This window comes from Ursus maritimus, unplaced genomic scaffold (genome assembly GCF_017311325.1).
Source record: "Ursus maritimus isolate PB19 unplaced genomic scaffold, ASM1731132v1 scaffold_1, whole genome shotgun sequence".
Classification (NCBI taxonomy): domain Eukaryota; kingdom Metazoa; phylum Chordata; class Mammalia; order Carnivora; family Ursidae; genus Ursus; species Ursus maritimus.
This window is the reverse complement of record NW_024423343.1, coordinates 63,550,009-63,565,634: the sequence shown is the minus strand read 5'-3', so window position 1 is coordinate 63,565,634 and position 15,626 is coordinate 63,550,009. Positions and strand designations below refer to the sequence as shown.

The window sequence follows — 15,626 nt, the reverse complement described above, 5'->3', positions numbered from 1 at the left end:
TATTCTCAAGGCACCGTAGAATCTATACATGAGCATTTTCTTTTTTTTTTAATAATAATTTTTATTATGTTATGTTAGTCACCATACAGTATATCCTTAGTTTTTGATGTAGTGTTCCATGATTCATTATTTGCGTATACATGAGCATTTTCAAAAGCATTGTAAAATGAATCATAGCTAATATCAGTAGTGATAACTCATGTTGATAATATGTTCCCTTTCTTTAAAAAGGTTTTATTTATTTATTGAGAGAGCGCACATGCATGTGCATGAGTGGGACAGGAGGAAGAGGGGCTGAGAGAGAGGGAGAGAGAAAATCCCAGGCAGACTCTGGGCTGAGCATGGAGCCCATCCTGGGGCCCAATCTCATGACCCTGAGATCATGACCTGAGCCGCAATCAAGAATGGGATGCTTAACCCACTAAGCCCCCCAGGTGTCCCAATAATATGTCCCTTTGATGTGATGAGAACCGTACTTTCTTTGTATAGTCTTTCTCCCCAAAACTCATAGTTTTGATCTAATGATGAAAAAAAATCAGAAAAATCCCAAATCAGGGACATTCTACAAAATATCTTGACCAATGTTCCTTCAAATTGTCAAGGTCATCAAAAACAAGGGAAGTCTGAAAAACTTCCTCAGCCTTGTGATGCCTAAGGAGATAATGACGGTTAAATATAATGTGCTATCCTGGATGTAACCTTGGAGGAGAAAAAAAGACAGTGGAGAAAAACTGAGGAAATCTGAATCAAATAAGGACATTAGTTAATAATAATAATAACAATGTATCATTACGGTTTCATTACTTGTGACAAATGTACAATACTAATGTAAAGTGTTAATAACAGGGGAACTGGGTAGGGGCTCCGTGAGAACTTTCCATACTCTCTGCACCATTTTTCCATAAATCTATTTCAAGATAAAAAGCGTTATATATAAAAAAAGAAATCACAGATGTAGAATTACACTAATATTATGTAAAGTTAACAGTGTTCCAGCAAATTTGAATTGATTAAATAAATATATTGCCATTATCTATAATGTCCCTAAGTGATAACAGCCTAATTAAAATGGGTAATAGTTAATATATAAAAATAATATTCTATACAGTATCAAATAACTTTGATCAATAAGAGATCCATTAGAAATGCTGATCAACTTTTTAAGTTATTATGCTTGGGAGGATAATTTTCTACAAATGTGCTCTCTTGGGTAAGGAATGAGCTTACAACCTATAAACATAGAAATAGACTGGAGTCACAATGTCTGAGTCCTAATTATACTGGAGAGTCATTATGACTAAGTAGGCCAAAAAATATATCTGCAAGGGATTCTGTGTGCATTCCCTTTTAGAAAAATGGTAATTTAGCTTACTTAATGTGTGTTAAGCACACTATTTTTTAAGTTGTTAAATTAAGACTTCATTATATGTTGATCTTAATGATTCTATTAAGATACAAAAGGCTCTCTTTTGATATCTGTGTTACTTTAGGAAGTGTGGGGTAACACTGAGAGGGAAGAAACCCATTTGACTCAGAAATTCTTTTACTGATATGTGAACGCTTGATAACGTTACCACAACAAGGCAAAAGACAACTCCACTCTGGTGTCAGGGGTACATGTAACCATTTCTTACAACCACAAAGGCCTCTTTGGCCACCGTGGCAGTTTAAAAACTTCTCCTATTTGTTCAGTGACATCCCCTTCACAATGTTTCCATTCCTAAAATCTAAAATCCCATGATAAAAAAGAAGAATGTCATCAGGAAAGACGGAAGAGGCAATGTTTACTTCCAGTATGAACTGTTAACGATCTATGCTCTTTCATGAGAACTGAAAAACTTCCAGATGAGTCTTCCCAGCCTCAGTGCAGGAGAGGAATATCAAGATTATACAAATCCTCTATGTCAACAACAAGTAAGATGAAGCTGACATATCTGAGGACAAGCAGAAGTATGCTTTAGTCATCTAGTTGCTCTGCTATTTACAGAAGAAAATGAACGCCGCTACAAGACTAAATTTGGAGAATACAGGAAAAAGATAATAATTAAACCAGGTCTGGGTCCACTCCTATCTGCTCCCTGAATTGTAGTCGAAAAAAATCTCTCAATAGTTTTTCATTTTACTGATATTTGAATACTTGATAGCATCACTGGAAGAAAGCAGGGACAGATACTCCTTGGCTGGAAGAAATACACTTGACAATCTGGTCCTGTCCTTGGCAGGATGACCCTTGAATTTATGTTGCAAACCAAGATTTTTTGTCAAGAATAAATGCTACGTTACATCGGACACCAAGACAACAGGCATAAACCGGGACTGTTCTGGGCAAGCCTAGATATACACTCATCTTATTTTGAGAGGTCCTAGAAGAACCCACCAAAGAGGACCTAAGACCCTGGCTTTGCTTTTACGGGAGCATATGTAACTAATTGTCGTGATCATAATTCTTTATCAAGGTATGCCACAGTTACTGCCTGCTTTTCTTAAAGACAGATTTTATGGTTCACAGAAGTATTAAAACATAAGCAGATCTTAAATCTTAAATTCTTAGGATTTGGGGTGCCTGGGTGGTACAGTTGGTCAAGCGTCCGACTCTTGATTTCGGCTCATGTCATGATTTCAGAGTCCTGGCATCAAGCCCCATGTTGGGCTCTGCACTCAGTGGAGAGTTTGCCAGAGATTCTCTCTCCCTCTCCCTTTGCCCCTCCCCCATGTGCATTCACATGCTCTCTTTCTCTCTCTCTCAAATAAATAAATAAGTCTTTAAAAAAATTCTTAGGATTTAATCATAGTGACATCACTACCGTTTGGAAATCCTGTACCTTGATTAAATGACATCCTAGTGAGTTGCAGAGGCTGGGACCTCAAAGAACTGAAGATTCCCAACTTCAGGCTGAAGGCTGGAAGCACCATGAGTCATATCCAAATACTGCTTGGCATTGCATTTAATCTGCAATAAAAAAGCTGTGAAACTCCTTGACTAATTTTTTAATTTGCTGTCTTGAAATTTGTCTTACTTTGGTGAAAATAAATACATAATTTTTAGCTCTGATTTTGGCAAACCCTCCAACGCTTCCTGAATATCAGTTTATCATTTTGGAAAACTGTAGAAATTTTCAAATTGCTGACTGTTCTACCTCTAATGTTTTATCCTGTCCTTTGCCCAGTCTAGGTGCAGTTAAACCAATGATTATAATTCATTGTACTCAGGGATTTAGGTGATAGACATATTATTTGCCCTGTTACCTGAAATTTAAAAATGAGCCAAAATTTTTACATTTAAATAGGCAGTAAAGAGACTGGATTAAGATAGCCCTTATGAATCTACATACGATCCTTTATTTCCTCAATATAATATCTTCAGTTGCCTTTAACTCTATATAGTTTCTTACAATGACATCCGAAGTAAACAGGAAAATACAGTACAACTTTATCAATTAAGTGCCAACCTTCAAGATGGATTTATCCGGCCCATTCCACTAGAAAGCTAGTTTGAACCAGGGTAACTATCCCCAAGCCCCCAAGCCCTGCTAACTCAGAGTTATCCCTCATGGTATTAAGGAGCTTCCCCTGACAAGGTGGGCCAGGTGCATTTACATGTGTCACCATTTAACTAGAGCCCATAAATAGATTTACTTAACTGTTAGAATTAGATGTTTCTGGGAACTGCTAAAATTATGAAATCCTAGAGAGAAGAATGTCCTTAGCTTATAATTGTGCTTGGAAAAAAGTAGACCTGCCACTTGATTTTCTGACAGTATGATAATATATTCTGGTGATAATATATTACATATATTATTCTGATGATATTCTGACAATCCAGAATACTAAAGGGAGTAAAAATATTCTTCTAGAGTGAGGGAGCTCTATGTGTTCATCCCAGTGCTGGTTGCATGGTTTGTTTAGTTTGGAGCATTCATTGGACTGTACGTTTAGGATATATGCACTTTTATATAAGTATTGCACTTCATGAAAAGTTTAAAAAGATGAATGTGAAATTAAAGAAACATTTTTCAGAAAAGGCAAACTGAGATAATTCATCACTGTACTACGTATACATTAAAGACACTTTTTAGGCAGAAGGAAAAGATCGTAAGAGCAGAAGCGAAGCACAGAAAGAAATGAACATAAGAATGGGTGTGTCTGTATATATAAAAATAATTTACTTGACAAAAGAGAACAAGGACTACACAAAGCATTAATGATATCTTAGGGATTTTAAGACTATGTAGAATAAAATGTATAAATGAATTCCAGCTTACAAGCTGTTTTCTTAAATTCATCACTTTGTATATGCAAACTAGATTTCCTTTAATCTTATTTGATTTTCAATTATTTCAGTCTACCACATTTGAGTGGTTTTATTAAGAAGTAATTGTTCTCAGATTTTTTTAAAAAGTAGATGGAATTTCTCTCTTTGTGCAGAAAATATTGTCTATGAAGACCCTTAGAGTATACTTGTTGTAAAGTATTACTTTTTTTCACAATAGTCTTATTTTGAAAGACCCTTCACTAACTGAAAATTAGAGAATAAATTTTAAGTGACCATCCATCAGTTGAATTATTTGCAATATTATTATGTGTATTAAAATTCATTTTTAAATGCCATCATAGTAACTGCAAGCAGATTTAATGGAATATGCTTGGAAATTTTTCTTTATTAAGCTCAAAAGACCAAAGCAAGAAGACCTAAATATTATCACTTTCTAATTGTTCTAATTACTAACTCAAAATGAAGGCAATCCTAATTTTAAGATCATCCCTCAGTAGGATGTACAAATAATGATTGCTACATGTGTGAAATCATGTGGTGCTAACATTCCTTTAATATGTTCATTGCACTTTATTAACTCTTCAACAAATATTTTAAAAATGATTACTAAGTGCCAGACACAATGCCACGTTCTGGAGACACAAACTAGCCTGCCTTGGTTCTTGTCTTCTGGGACCTCTGGTCTATTGGGAAATATGGGCAAGTAAACAATTGCAATCCCCCTATCATACAAAAGTAATGAGAATATACAGGAAAGGCACCAGACTGAGGCTTTGGAAGGAAGATTTAGGTCAGAGAACGAAGATGAGTAGAAGTCAGCTGATCTGTACTATGACTCACATCCCTGATAAATCCTCTCCCTTGACACTCTTCATTCATAAGATTATTTATTAAGTGCTTATTGTGGTCCAGAAGCTGTCTTTGTCATTCTCTAGGTTTGTCCCCACCTTCTTGCCTTCACTACTCTCAGCTTTCCTAAACAATAAAAAAATTATCTTTGACTTTGTACTTCCATGGAATTTGAAATGTATAACTTCATAAACTTTTCAGATTCTATTCCTAGATTTATCTAAACTAGTCTAATCTAAAATTTAAAAAGTTTGCACAAAGCTTGTAAAGATTAAATCATGATGTAGCTATACTGTCGATAATATCAACCAAAGTACCTGTATTCTACAGATTTTTTTTAACCTCAGGTATGGAGTTAAACTCCCCAGATCATAGCCAATTATCATCATTGGCCGTTCAAGGCCTATCTCTATTAATACTTTTTCCTTCATCAGCCCCGTATCCCATTCCCTGCCACTCTAGCCCCTTCCCATTCTCAACCTTAGGCAACCATCCTAGCATGTTTACCGTACATCTTTGTATTATGTTTTCTTAAAAACTGAATATTATCTTGGATGCTGTACCTTAAATTTACATAAATTTCATGTCATATGATTAATTTTATTTTTTATAACTAAGCACTATGGTTTTAAAGATCCATCTAAATTACTATAAATAATTCTAACCTGTATTTCTAACTTCCGCGTGATGCTCCAATGTATATTATCAGGCATGTTATAGAACACCTGGGAGCCATCTAGGCCCCCCACCCCTCCTGCAACCCAGAGACAGATCCAGGTTTTATGGGCCCCCAGCTTACACAATTTTTTACCAGGGGGGATTGAGAACAAAATGCATATTACAAATAAAAATTAGATACAAAAATGAATATTAAAAGCGAGTTCAGAAATTAAATGGATTTCCATTTTTTCTTTTTTAATTTTTTATTATGTTATGTTAGTCACCATACAGTACATCCTTAGTTTTTGATGTAAAGTTCCATGATTCATTGTTTGCGTGTAACACCCAGTGCTCCATGCAATATGTGCCCTCCTTAATACCCATCGCTGGCCTGTCCCAATCCCCCACCCATCTCCCCTCTGAAGCCCTCAGTTTTGTTTCCCTGGGTATTTACCCCAAAGATATGGACATAGTGCAGAGAAGGGCCATATGCACCCTAATGTTCATAGCAGCATTGTCCACAATAGCTAAATTGTGGAAGAAGCCGAGATGCCCTTCAACAGACAAATGGATAAAGAAGATGTGGTCCATATATACAATGGAATATTACTCAGCCATCAGAAAGAACGATTACCCAACATTTGCAGTAACGTGAACAGGACTGGAGGAGATTATGCTAAGTGAAATAAGTCAAGCAGAGAAAGACAATTATCATGTGGTTTCACTCATTTATGGAACATAAGAAATAGCAGGGAGATCGGTAGGAGAAGGAAGGGAAGAATAAAGGGGGGGTAAACAGAAGGGGGAATGAACCACGAGAGACTATGGATTTCCATTTTTAAAAAACTAATCAATATCATAAACACCACAAGTTCCAAAATTTAATTAACTCCCTAGCACACTTAATCCTGTTTCTTCATTGATCATCTCCTCATAGGGCAATGGTTTTGTAATAAAGGGAATAGAAGCAATCTTATCTTTCTTTTGGCATAACTAGTTGAAATATAGGAGTATGTGTGTTTATTACTGATAGTTGAGCAAATTTCTTTGAGCTCTACAACTCATTATTGGTAATAGCATATAAATATTTAAAATTACTGTCACATTTGGGAAAGCCTCCTATTAAGTTTCTTTCATAGATGAGCTGTAGGTAACAGAGCATTTCAGAAGTCCTTGCTCAACGGCTAATCTTAAATACTCTGAATTGAGAACACTCTAACCACTTTGTCTTCAATGTCCTCAGTATAGTGATGTACAATTATGATGAGTTTTATATTATCTCATGCATTGGGTACTTCATGGCAAACCAGCATAAAATTTAATCTTTTTTTCCTCCAACATATTTATATGCTTTACTCTTCTTCTTTCACTGGATTACCAATCGAAGAATCTATTTAATACTTCTATAAGAAATACCCCTTTCTCTTAGTGAAATACTGTTTCTCACCTTTGCTTCTGATATAACATCATTTTGTTACATTTTGTTACTCAATGTTAATATAATTTGTTGATTTCCTTGCTATTTTTAATTTTTTATATTCTACTAATCTTGTATCTGAATTCTCGAAGTATTTTAATACAAAAAGTTAAAGATGACAAAGAAAGTGCTTTTCATATGTGTAACATACATAAATATATGTTCCATAATTTGCAATTTTAAACTTAAAATACTCTTATACACCATCCAAATTGTAGTTAAACTGTCATTTTTGAGCTTTATCATGTTCAGGTTTAGAATCTTATACCTCATTTTTATTTGGTTTTCTCAACAAAATCTTTAAAGGTGTATTTTATAATTTAATTGTACCTAATATGTATAGCTTGGAAAGCTTTATAATAGGCAGAACACACACAAGAAAATTCCAAGTTTGGCATTTGTGTTTAAAATATGCCATCTATAAAATGCAACAAGAAAAAAAATGCAACTGTTAAAAAATACCAAAGTAGTTACAGTTTCAGGTACTGGGAAGACAGTTTTTCTTCTCCAGCAAGATGGAAGGAATGCCTGTACATGGCACCTGTTCTACATACTTGGCGTTTTTTCTAAGAATGGGCATGATAAATGTACATGGAAGTGACTACAAACCACATAAATGCAGCCCATTGAACCCCCATTAATGTATCCAACTAACTCCACTTTGCTGCAAACTAGAAATGCCCATGGATACTCTAATACTACTTAATAAGAGGGAAATTACGGTCATAGTTAAGATATCTTACTTTTGTAAATCTTTCCAAAACAGATAACATTGCTAAGGCTCCCCCTTCCTCAATAAACTCACTTGTCACCAGCACAAAATACCACTGTCATGAACAACTTTGGATGTGTCCCTTTATGGAGCTGTATAAAAATTAGTGGGAAATTGTTACCTGGGAGCATAACTGCTGGGTCCTATGGTACATACATATTAATTGAACTAAGCAGTGCCATGTTCTTCTCCAGAATGACTTTACTTTTCTACTCTCCCACTGGAGCACACAAAGTTTCTGTATCTCTACATCCTCACCAATACTTGGCATTATTCACTTGTACATTTATAATATTGTCTTCCCAAGGAGGGTTTGTCTCAAAAATTTTCCAACTTTTATCAGACTAAGAGGTGAAAAACCACCTTTTTTGTTGAGTTAGCATTGCTCGGGTCTACAGTGATGTTGAGCACTCTGTATGACTATTAGTTCTCTGGGTTTCCTCTTACGTAAGTTCTTTATTCTTATCCTTTCTCCAATTTTTCTATTGTGATTTTTGTCTTTTATTGGTTGATTAGTAGGTATTCCTTGTATATATTAGATTTTAATATCTCAGTTTCAGAATTTCAAATACCTTCTATTCTGTCATTAACTTCTTAGTAGTATCTTTTCTTTATTGAAAAGGTACCTTTAATTAGCTCTACTGTAATGCTCTCAAAGTATTACTTACTGTAGCCGTCTTCACCCCTCCTCCCACAAAATATTTCTTAGTGCATACTGAGATAAGTCCTCTCTTTTTCTCTTTACTTAAGGTCAACTTATCTATAAATGATCATTCATTCTGCCATTTTATCTATTTCTGCAAAAAGCCAACTGAAACTTATAGAATAATTTATGAAGGATTTATGTATTTATAATATTGTCTTCCCATCCAAAAGCACAGAATGACTCTCTAATGAGGTAGATAATATTTTATGTCCCTTATTAGAGTTTACATCTTTTCTACATAAGGATTTATGTATTCCTAGATACAGTAATCTATACAAGTCATAGTTTTATGTTGCTATTATAGATGACGTCCTATTTTTAATAACATATACATTCTAGTTGGTAATTCTACTGATGTGACTTTGTATCCAGCAATCTTTAATTTTCCTTTCTAATAGTTTGTCAGTTTTGTTTTCTGAATAGATGATCATATCTTCTAGAAATAAAAACACATTTATTTTTTCTCCTTCCTTTTTCTTTTCTTGGAGCACCAGTAAGGAATATGAGTAACTACTTTGTGTCAGATACTGGGTAAGATCTGGGAATTCAATGACAAAAAAGACAAAATGCTATGTCCTCAATTTTAACCGCTTCTTTTTAATACAATCTACTTTTTAGTGCATTATCTTTTGCACTCATCTTATCTCCTCATAATACACTACCTTACAGTTAATTTGTGAAGTTAGAGAATAGGCATAGTTGGGTCTAAATCACTTGGAACTCTGTAAACTATAGAATTACAACTTCACAAGTTAGAGAAGCACCACAAATTATCTATTACCTAGGTGGGGAGGGTCTATCCACTATGACTAGATGGCACTTATATTCAACTATAAGATGATGCTATTTGAAAATTATACTACTTGAAGTAAAAATGCCTTCTTTTGCTTCAAGCATATATGGTGAATCAATTATAAATATTCAGTCACTCTACGTCTGATTGTACATACATGACCAATAATATGCTTCATTTTTTAATCCAAAAGCAAATTACAGATATGTGTATGCATATGTGTGTATGTATATATATGACTATACACACACACATAAACACACATTTTTCCTATCCAACATCCAATCTTCCTTCTTATCTGGGGTGAATGAAGATTTCCCACTGTGAGTAGTGATGGGACTGAAGCCCTGTCTCTTACTATGGAAATCTAAGGTGAACTATCTTTCCTTTCCATTCCTGCTAGTGGGGTAAGGTCACATCTCCTGAGCTAATCCAAATGGATTCACTTGCACTTTACTTTAACCCTGGAATGAAGCCAAGATGAAGGAAGGGCTAACTGGAATTCCTTTGTGCTGAAGCCTTTGTGTAGCTATGGTAGAATCTAGTTGTGGCAGAATGGTTTAGCAGTCCTTGCCACATGGGTCTACCAAACAGCCTCCAGTCCTCCCTTTGGTCTGCTCATTTTCCCATTCAGCTCATCCAGCTTCCCAAAGCCTTCCGATAACTCTGTGAGAACCCTGTACCTTCCAGTAAGTACCTCCTTGGCTTGAGACAGTCAATATTTGTTCTTCTCACTTTCAGCCAATATTCTTGTTTAATATGGGGAAATTACTTTTGACTCATTGTGTAGAAACTAGGTTATGACAAAAACAAGCTAATTTTAGACAGGGCAGTTTTGCTAAGTGATTAAAGTATTCCTTCTGAATTATCTGAAAAATAATTATCTGAGCTCAGAAGTAGCGATTTGAAAGAAAAATAATGTAGTCTATAAATGTAGAACCCATTTCATATGTCTGCTTAGTTTATAAAAGATATGATTATTCTGCTTATAATCTCTATTTAAAGTGTTTCTCCAAAATCAGCAGTCCAAAACTTCTATTATTCAATCAAAATTCAGTCTTTCACACTCACTTTAAATATACTGCTCTTTTATCTCTTGCACTATTATTCTCCACATTTGAAAATAGAATCACGGACATGTAGATGCAACAAAGTCGAGACCACTCTCTAACCTGACAGGACCATAATTCTTCAGTGAGCAGTACAAGGGTTGTCAACCAGCTAGAATAAAACAAAACAATTCTGATATTTTTAAATCTTCAAAATTAAATTTTCTTTTAAAATTACATTTTTAATTAATTTTATTATAAAATATTTGTTGTTTCTCATCCTTCAGAAAGTTGGGGACATACAGGAATATTATTATGAGAAATAGAAGTTCTAATAATAAAATAATTAAAATAACGACCATGAGAATGCTATATTATTTGATCTTGTCCTAAACTAGTGGTTCCCAATAGGGCAATTCTTCCCTACCCACCTCCTCTTGGATTGGCTTGCTAGACTTAGCAAATAAAAAATCACAACATTCAGTTAATTTAAATTATTGTTTGTTGCCTGTGCACATTTTGAGATAAATAAAAAATATGCATGTAATGTACTTACTCCAAAAAATGTATACATTGTTTATCTGAAATAAGTTATCAGTATCTAAGTTATATACATCTTTTCTGAGTATTTCCTTCATGATTTGGCTTTCATGAACAGTTCTTTGTTTTGTAGAATTTGCTTATAAAATTTCTTGCAATTAAAGTTTATATTCTATTTACCTTGTAACATATCTTCCATAGTAATCACATCAACTTATTTCATTCTTCGAACATTCATTAATGAGAAAAAAATGTTCAACATTAGCTTTATGAGCTGGGATACTGAACACATATTGACATAAAGTCAACTCTAAGAAATGTGAGTTTTTTAAAGCACATAAGTACTATCTTTCATGACATAACCTGCTTTTGTATCCTTGAGGATCAGGTTGTATCTCTCAGACTATAACTATTTTATTTTATTTTATTTTATTTTATTTTATTTTATTTTATTTTTTTAAAGATTTTATTTATTTGACAGAGAGAGAGAGACAGCCAGCGAGAGAGGGAACACAAGCAGGGGGAGTGGGAGAGAAAGAAGCAGGCTCCCAGTGGAGGAGCCCAATGTGGGACTTGATCCCGGAACGCCGGTATCACTCCCTGAGCCGAAGGCAGACGCTTAACGACTGAGCCACCCAGGCGCCCCCTCAGGCTATAACTTTTTAAAATGTTGTTCGCTGACAGAACATTGCTATAAATTTTTATTCTCTTCTTGACTACACATGATGATTCTACTTACTCCCATTCTGTATATTTAGCAACATCCATATACAAGAATCAAATTCTTCAAGGGTTGAAATCCATTTCAAAATACAGTCATGACAATTGCCGTTAAATTATTCTCTTCAAGATGGATTTTTTCCCCACTTTTTCCTAGGTAATATTATCTCTTTTAAAAACAGCCTTGGCATTTAAGGGTTAACATTTACACTACTTTTCTCTTTCATACATTCAACAAGTTCTTTCAAGCAATGGAGTACTCCATAACATTCTCTTCTTTCAAGCTGCATAATCCTATTGTTAAAGAGATAAGGAAAACTATGAATAAGAAATGCATAGGCTTCACTCAATGGATTATTATTTTTTAAATTTATTTATTTGAGAGAGAGAGAGAGAGAGAGAGAAAGGGGGGGAGGGGAAGAGGGAGAGGGAGAAGCAGACTCCCTGCTGAGCAGGGAGCCTGATATGGGGCTCGATCCCAGGACCCTAGGATCATGACCTGAGCCAAAGGCAGATGCTTAACCACTAAGCCACCCAGGCGCCCCTCAATAGATTATTCTAAAAGTAAACAAGAATTTGTGGGGACTTTTCAGAATTAAAGTGTGATTTCAGTGCTTCAAATTAAGCTGAGGATTCTCTCAACTTCATTTGTTAAAGAGAGCCACTAACTTAGAATATAAGAGAACTGAAGACTCCTAAATGCAAAAAAAAAAAAATTACAAAAATTCTTTAATTGTTCAGTTTGAACAGAATTAATGCTGAAATAAGAAAATAATTTCATGACAATTACTGTCACAATAAAGGACACCAGGTGCTATTCGTCATGTACAATATGGCAGAACAGTCAACACCATCCAGAGATTCATTCATGCTTTGTTTCAACTTCCAATAAACACTGTACCTTTAGGCAAACATCCACCAAATTTATATTTCTATTATCTGCACCAAAAGTATAATTTTCATGATTAATTCCTAAGTCAGTAGGAGGGAGGTGAATATTTGATGAGAAGAGTTTAGGGAGGATACTAGGCACCCTACGGGAATGCCTCCCAGGACAAAGAATTATATAGCCCAAAATGTTCATCCTGCCGAGCTGTGAAACTTAGGCTTAGATCACAATTTCATCTGGTGGCCTCTTTGACTTAGTATGGCTATGGTTCTTACAAAGTTACTTTTTAATTTCTAATTTGGCTCTAATTGCTTTTTACATTATCTAATTGCCATTTACATTGTAAACTCTCCTGAGGGGTGTTTTAGGCTGTCAATAAATCCACAAAGGTTAGTCATGGTTTTCTTTTTTTAATATTTTATTTATTTATTTGAGAGAGATAGAGGGAGTGAGACAGACAACACGAGGGGGGTGAGGGGCAGAGGGAGAAGCAGGCTCCCCACTGAGCACGGAGCATGATGCAGGGCTTGATCCCAGGAGTCCGGGATCATGACCTGAGCCGAAGGCAGATGCTTAACCGACTGAACCACCCAGGTGCCCCTAGTCACTGTTTTCAATTACAGTAATTCCACTGTCATTGGCTTTTTGGTCTAAGTTTTGGTACTCATATCAGAGTACTCTCTGTAAAGAATACCTGCACTGAGCTGTAGACCTTGTACATTGACACTAATTCACTTGGGAAATGTTGTCTGATTGTTTCCATTATTTTTTTTTAAAGATTTTATTTATTTATTTGACAGAGAGAGAAGCAGCCAGCGAGAGAAGGAACACAAGCAGGGGGAGTGGGGGAGGAAGAAGCAGGCTCCCAGTGGAGGAGCCCGATGTGGGGCTCGATCTCAGGATTCTGGGATCATGCCCTGGGCCGAAGGCAGATGCTTAACGACTAAGCCACCCAGGCACCCCGTTTCCATTATTTTATAAGGAATCATGTCCTTGAAAAAATAAAGTGGAGAGAAAGGGGATTGGAGAAGAAGGTAGATGCAATGATTATGAATTGATTTAAGCAGGAAGATGAACAAATCTGTATTTTATAAAACTCACCTTTCCCACAGTGCAGAGGGTAGATTTACAGCAGAGAGATCAGCTAGCACGTGAATGAAATTGATATGACTGGGGGTATGGTATACTGTGGTATAGGGGTGTGGTCATATTTGAGAGATCAAGAAGAGACAGAATTGACAGTTGAATATAAGACTCCAGGAGTGAGATGAGAAGCAAGGATTACTTTCAGTTATCTGAGTTGGTCAACCAAGTAAATACTCCCATAATTCTATATGGTGGGAAAACTAGGAGGATGAGGTGTGAACAAAGAAGGAAAATGATGGGTAAGTACTTAGCCATGCTGTTCTAGAACTCATAACATAAGCCTGGCTTGGAAATAGTAACTTTGGAGTCACCAGAATATAAAGAACTATGTGACATTGACCAGGAAAATTCCTACTCTCCAAAGGTTAATAGTCTTTAAGAAAGACTTGTATACAAATAACCATAATCCAAGGCATGATACAATTACATAAATAGAAGTATTTAAAATGTATTTTGGAAACACAAGGAAATAGAAGTGAGTTTGAAATGGTAATAAGAAAGACAAGTCAGAATTCTACAGAAGTACATGGTTGAATGCAGATATGTAAAGGTTAGACTGTACAAGCCAGGTACCTTCTTTTTAACCCTACCTCCAACACTTAGAAGTTATGTCTCTTTGGTCAACTTACTTAACTGGGCATCCCAGTTTACTCATCTGTAAAATGAGTATGAAAAGGATGTTGGACATTAAATGAGTTAATGAATATGAATTTTTTAGAACCATACCTGAAAAAGTAAGATCACAGTAAATGCCTATAATTACTGTTGTTATTGTCATTATTCATCAGGCAGAAGGAACAAAATGAACCAAGGCATCAATGCATGCATCAAAACACACAGAGCAAGTTAAAGCAATGAGGAGAGGCCTATAGAGTACTTGGTATCACTCTACCAAGGTATGAACAGGCACTTGCTAGCAGAGTACTAGTGACAGGCATTCCCCTTCTATGGGAGACTTTTCGGCAGTTTTTACAGTAATCAATGTAGCACTGCACATCCATACAAGTACTCAGAGCTGAGGTTCATGTTGAACAAGGTGGGAGTTACACCACTTAAAAGCTGCATGTTTCACTAATCAGTTGTAGAAACTCTGCATGAAAGGGGCATGCCCACTCACATGAGTTGCTGCATTAAGGGTGGCCCAAGGTAAGACAATCTCATCAGGCATTTAGAGTTCTACCTGTTCAGATGGGCCCTATCAATCAGGTATCATTTTTCATCTTTTGTTCAGTTTTCCTTATATTTAACTGATACCAGAATATCAGTTACAGCCTAATGTACACACGTACAACAGCACTATACTTATAGCATTTGTTGTCTCCTCCTCTTCATGCAACTTTCATTTATTTTTTAAACATTTATTTTGAGCAAGTGATTCATAATGCCCATGTGTCTTACTATACAGATGTTACCTCGATCACTTAGTTCAGTTGAATTTTTTCAATCTTCTCCACTATCAAGTTACTCACTTACCTTTGTTGTTGTCAAGGGAAGACAGGTTAATTATGGACATCCTGTTTGTCCTCAAACATTTGCATACTAACTTTAGTATCCATCAGTGGATCTTTTTGCAATATTTATTACTGTGGTGTTTGCTGACTAGTGATTCTCTATATCTCAGGAGTCTCTGTTAACGTGAGCAACATGACTTAATGATATCATTCACACATTTTTAATGTGTTTCCAAGGAAACAGAGCTAGAAAGTTAGCTGAAGGTTGAATTGTCATGGAGAAAGGCTAAGGGTAAAGCTA

General features: G+C 35.5%; 1 protein-coding gene across 1 annotated transcript in view; it reads right to left on the bottom strand.

Annotated features, from left to right (window-relative positions):
* SCN9A (sodium voltage-gated channel alpha subunit 9) overlaps positions 1-15,626 on the bottom strand; it is a 162,588-nt gene that overhangs the window by 106,841 nt on the left and 40,121 nt on the right. The window lies entirely within an intron of this gene.